We start from the raw sequence: 6,550 nt of genomic DNA on the forward strand, positions 1-6,550 counted from the left end.
TGGACAACGCGGCTCAAAGAAAAGCGTAGCAGGACGTCGGGAGAACCTGCTCATCGATGATGTATCTGCAAAGATGCAGCATCCTACCAGCGTGACCTATCGATGGCCTGGATTTATTACGGGAAAGCTTTCGATTCGACCTCCTATAGGATTCTCATCTGTATTTTGGAAAGCTTAAAGGTTCATCCGCAAATCTTGAGTTGCATGGAGAGATTGATGCCGCTTTGGAAACCAGATTAAATATCTCATCTGGAAAAAACTGAATGACAACTAACAAGGTCACATTTCAGATAGGTCTTTTTCAGGGCGACGCGACACCATGACCTCACGCCTCTTTTGCCTCACATTATTGCCACTATCTCTAGCAATTCGCCATTCCGACGGGTACTTACGAAGCAAACCTGCAGATCGAAATTACAAGGTCACTCAAGTATTTTCCATGGACTATCTAAAGACATATGCTAAAAACAAAGAGCAACTACATCTAGGTCTAGAGATTGTCGAACGATATACTAAGGAAATAGGAATGGAATTTGGGTTAGACAAATGCGCCAAGGTTTATTTGAAGCGAGGAAAACTTAGTGGCCTTCCTGGAGACAATTGTTTCTGTTGCCCACTCGAGACCTGGTATGGTTTTTCTTGACTTTGAAAAGCGAAGTTGCAACGATTGTACCCGGAATATTCTGTTAACCTAATCGTCCTTATCATCGGCGTTCTTGGAGGTGCCAAGCTTTCATTGGTTAATAGCCTGAAAAACATCCCTGCGTGTCAACAATATGCTAAAACACTTGCGGGAAAATTGCAGAAGGCGGTCGTTCTTGGTTCGCGCCGTGTCCTCGGGGTGCTCGAGAATTTTGCCAGATCGTCTTATTGATTCCGCTACAAACTATAACCATCTATCTCGCGGTCGTGAGACGTAGTTATTGCTGAAATTTTACCGCAATTTCGCTGGGATCATGTGCAGTTTTTCAGATTAACACCCGCTCCCGGCGAAATCCTGCGGTTGTCCTTATGACAAGCTTTTAATTGTATATATATATTTTTTTTTTTTTGAAAATGCATTAATATATTTGGGAATATTTTAAATACACTGACATCCCGTTTAAGCTTACTCCTCCGAAACGAAAATATTTTTCACTTAGATTTACTCATGAAGAGCTCCTACCATCGTTCTCACCACGAGTGGACCCTTCCATATACTGCCATACAAACTAAAAGAATACATAAGTGACATTGCAGCTTAGAGTTATTTTCTTTAACTTGGCAATGAAAACTTCGACCTAAGCGGCATTGTCGCTTATGTATCTTTTTATTTTGTACGGCAGTATACTGATGCGATTAGTTGACACATATATGGCAAGCTTGAATGGGCGGAGCACTGACAATTTGTTGGGGATCTGAAAGTAAACCTAAACGAAAAGCAACGCGTGAACTTAAACTAGAGTGAACTTATCCGGGCGTAAACTTAAACAGGGTTTCAGTGTAGTGTCAAAAAGTTGCATTAAAAATGTAACTTTTGGATTTTCCATTATTTGTATGCTGTCAAAATTTTAATTTTTGATTTATCAGGAAAATTCAAAAAGTTTGTACGATAATCTTCTAGGGCATTTGAAAATCAACCTTTTTCTTCTCTTGTCATTTTTTCAAATCGTGCGTTAATTGGCTTAAAAGGTTCATTTTTTTGTGTTTTTTGGAATTTTTGAAATGCTATAACTCTAATAATTTTGGGAAAAAATGATCTAAAAAATATTAAAAATGCGCTCACTTTTTGAAATTTTATCCAACATGGCCGTCTAACGAACTTGACCTTTAGTTTAGGACACCAAAAGTGTGTACCAGAGACCAATCTAATAAAATGATTTTTTTAATGTAATCGTGCTGAGAGACAGGCATAAATACATACAGACAGACCGACAGGCAGACACATTCGTAAAAACCTATTTTTCGGATTCAGGGGATCTCAAAACGGGGACATTTGACAAAAACTTGGGGGGGGGCGGTTTGTCAAATTTTACTTTATCGAATACCTTCTCTGATGTGAATTAAAAAAAAACCACCAATAAAAAAATCTTTCTCTACTTTCGGTGAAAAAATGTCATGTATTTATTTTTGCTTAACTTGTGTCGTGTGTCGAAAAAAAAATGTTTGTATTTTCAATGTTTTTTTATAAATAAAACAAAAACTACGAGCCTATAAAATAAGTGATTAATAACAAATTTGTAGATATTTTTTGGGTGCATAATGTTTTTCTTCTCATTTTTTTCCCTACCTTGCACAGTTTGACCCCAAAATGCAATTTTTGATTTTTGATTAGTTTTTGTGCGTTCAAAATGTTAATTTTCAATTTTTCTTAAAAATTCAAAATGTTGATATGATAATCTTGTAGGGCTAATTTAATAGATTAATTTTGTTTAAAAAGTTATCGTACTCATAGGCAGACAAACAGACAGACACATTTGTAAAAACCTGTTTTTCGGATTCAGGGGGTCTCCAAACGTGGACTAATAAGGAATAAAGCACAGAAAATTGCTGATCCTCCATTGTACACCGAAATCGGTGTTCAAGTGAGATGCAACAAATTTGAGCCACACAGGTTCATTCGGAGAATCTAGCGGAAAAGCATCATTTAGACACTATTTTCTCTCATCCAGAGCAACGTGAAGTGTCGCCTACAAACTGTCAGTCACCTGTCAAGATGATTTTGTCGGGCGTTATTTGGGTGCCACAGATGTTGATATGCAGGTAAGTTATAATAATAATTACCTAACTTTTAATTTCCTCCCATTTACAGGTGACTATTCGTGTCTTGGAATAAAAATTGTACTTTGCACGATATAATATCCAAATTTTGGGTTAGTCAAAACCTACATGACATTCAAACCACCAAAGCTGGGATGTAGAAACTAAGTCGTGACTGTCTGCATTGAAATTGATGCCTGAAGAAATTTCCTCTACATTTTCTGTATTCAAAAAAGTGAAGTTAGCTGGCGGTTGAAGTGCAAATACCTAATTGTATATGTAGACAGTCATAACTTTTTCTACACATCCCGGCTTTAGTTTAAATATCGATGGCCATGATTAACCTAACATTTTTAAGTTGCATCAGGAAGTTATCATTTTATTCTAAGTGACTAGTACACACTGTTAAATGAAATAAAGTTAAAAATTAGGCAAATAGTATTTCAATTAGTTTCCTCATTAACAATAATTTAGTCTAATATCGCAATGCGAATAGTTGCTTTGACAGGTGTTCAGGTGGCTGACAGCGCGGTTCAGCACTCCACAACTCTCGGCATTGAGCCAAAATTCAGTCTCCAAATGATACTTTCCCCTAGATGCCTAGATGTGCCCCAACGTTTAGAGGAATACATTTGAGACTTGAAAATTATTTCAAATGCTCATTGGGAGACGAATGGAATTTGAGCTGCAACAAATTTAACACGTGCGTTTTTCTGTGAGTACGAAACATAAAACTTTGGACTCAGCAATGTAAAATTATTATTTTCAGTATCTACGTTTTTTTGGCGATTCCAACGATGTCACTTTCAATCAAAAGATTAAAATTAGAACAAGATGTCGCAAATTTTAGTTCATTTTTTACGATTGACAAGCTAGCATTATGGAATTTTCCGTAGGACACTAAACTCTCGCTTTCACTCACTCCGTTTTCAGTCTTCCTAGAACTGCTCGTTCCTGTAGTTTCTCAGGGGAGCAGGGCGAGAGCGGTTGCGACATTATACATATATTCAGTTGGAAACGAGTGAGGCGCCTCTCACTGTTTAAGTTTCTATCCCCCCGAAAGCAGTCCAGGGTTATTTGAAGGCAACCCCCGACACTGGACTGAAAGCGAGAGTTTCGTGTATGTTGAAAATTGTTGAAAATTCGTCTGTTGCTAATTCAACTGTGGAATTGTGTAGCAAATTTGTCTCTGCAAAATTTAAATGTGAAAGTTGCAACCAAAAAGATTAGTTTTCTACCAAAAACGCGTGTCTTCAACGGCATACATGAATTTTCTACAACATACTTAAATTGAAGATTAAAACGAATATATTGTAAATTGAAAATGGAATAGTTAAATTTCCAACTCAATAAAAAAGAATTGTTATCAAACAAAAAAAGAACGAATTTTCAACAGAATACATGGGTTTTTACCCAATTATCTAGAAGAATGTGATACTTGAAAAGATACATTTTGAATCAAAAATGGAATAGTTAAATTTACAGATTTATACAATAATTTTTAACAAAATAATTTGTTTTTCAAATAAAGACATGAATTGTCAACTAAAGTCATAAATAATCAACACAAAAAATGAATTTTTAACATAGAAGTTCAACTCTTAAGTTTTAAAATTCATTAGTTTTCAGCTGCCAATTCTTTGAAAGTATACAATTATTTCAAGTATCCCTTTAAAATTGTTTAAATTCACATTAAAGTAGAAACTATTTATTTAAGTAAGCATTGGTTTTAATGATTTTTTCAACTATAAACGTTATTATAGGAAATAAGATTTATTTTATTTATCATCTACAGTTTTTAAAATAAAATTAATATTATTATTATAAATAATTATTCCTAATTATTTGAATCTATATTATTCAAATTTAAATGTATGATCATGTTTTTAAAGATCAAGAGTTTATATAATAATAATTGCAAGATGATTTTAAAATTAAGCATATTCTATATATTTTTGTAATATATGTTGAAATATAGACAATAATTATAAAAATATACCTCTTTTTCAACAATTTGAAAATAAAAGTTTCTGTTAAGAAAAATTAAGGGAAAAATGTTCTTATCAAGTATGTGTGGTTAAATAATTTCAATTTTAAGTTGAAATTTGAATAAATAATTTCTCAAGAATATTTAAAATGGTATACTTTCAAGGAATTGGCAGTTAAAAACTAATGAATTTTGCAACCTAATAGTGGAACTCATTTGTTAAAAATGCATTTTTTTCTTAAAGATTTATCATTTTAGTTGAAATTTGATCTCTTTGGTTGAAAAATTATTTATTCTGTTTAAAGTTAATGCTTTACTTTGAAAAATTAATAACATTTTTTTAAGATTCGTTTTTTTTTGTTGAAAATTAATTTTGTTTATCAGGAAATTTAACTATTGTATTTTCCATTGAAAATGTTTTCTTTTTAGTTGTCAACTGAAATGTTTTGTAGAAAATTAATGTGCAGAATTCCTGAAAATAAAACCATGATTCTTTTTTGGTTGAAAAGTCCACATATAAATTTTCCAAAGACAAATTCGCTAGAAAATTCGACAGTTGAATTAACAACAGACGAATTCTTTACTTATTTCAGTGGTGAAAGTTATAACAGTCAAGTTTTCTAAAAAAATGCGCTGTCTGCGTCGTGAGGGGTAGTCGGGTGGAGCGGGTAAGTCGATTAGGTAGACCGCGATCAGATAAAAGTGACGCATAAAAGGAAAATATCATATTAACATATTAAAATGCATCTTTCACTAAAAATTGTCATGGATTTGTTCTTTATCTAAGTTGTTTTAACGTTTAACTCCGACAACGGCCATACTACGCTGAAAGCACCAGTTCTCGTGTGAGTTCTCGTCTGGAGTGCGGTTTTAATGCTATTACGCGTTATAATCAAAAAAGTGTATATGCTGAAGTGACTACTTACAATCTTAAGGATTATTCTAATCTAGTGATATAATAATTTTGACTCTCTGTGACTAAAGTAAGCAGAATTGAAATATTTAAGAATCCTAACCTAAAAGTGGATGCCGGAGGCTTAAACCATGTGGGAGAGATGCATATGAAGTCAAAACTCGAAGGTGAGAAAACAATTCCCTCTAGAAGTGAGAATAATTCGATGAACGAATTATTAATTACAACCAAAAGAAAAAACACGATGATTCCTCCAAAGGGCGAGTCTACGAAATTAGCCAAGCAAGACAAAAATGTGACCTTCGTCTCTATTAACAGGTTTCAGGTTCTAGCGGCTCTGGATGCCAAAACAGACGATTCTAGTATGGAATATAATGAAGACGACGAAACTTCTCAACCAGAACCACAACAACAACATAAAAATAAAAATAATCAGGTTAACAATACAGCATTCTATATAAACAAAATAAAAAATACAACTAGACCATTATTTATGGTCACATTTCCAGCATCTACTAAATTAAATGAACTCACGCAAAAAGTAAGTTTTTTATAATACACTAAATTATCCTGGGAACCCTATATTAACAAAAATAAAATATCACAATGTCATCGATGCCAAGAATGGGGTCATGCAACTTTTAACTGCTTTGCAAAACCAGCTTGCATGAAATGTGCTGAAGATCATCTGACAAAAGACTGCCAAAAACTAAAGGATCTACCAGCTAAGTGTGTAAATTGTGAAAAAGCTCATCCTGCTAATTCAGAAAAATGTAAGGAGTATCAAAAGCGAATAACCTAGATAGAAAAACAACGTCAACAAAAAACAAGGTGGATAAAAACCAACAGCCATTCTCCAAAACAGCCGCAGCTTTTCAACTTTAAAAATATTCAAGATTTTCGGACATTAC

The sequence above is a fragment of the Belonocnema kinseyi genome, chromosome 1 (genome assembly GCF_010883055.1).
Source record: "Belonocnema kinseyi isolate 2016_QV_RU_SX_M_011 chromosome 1, B_treatae_v1, whole genome shotgun sequence".
In the NCBI taxonomy this organism is placed as follows: domain Eukaryota; kingdom Metazoa; phylum Arthropoda; class Insecta; order Hymenoptera; family Cynipidae; genus Belonocnema; species Belonocnema kinseyi.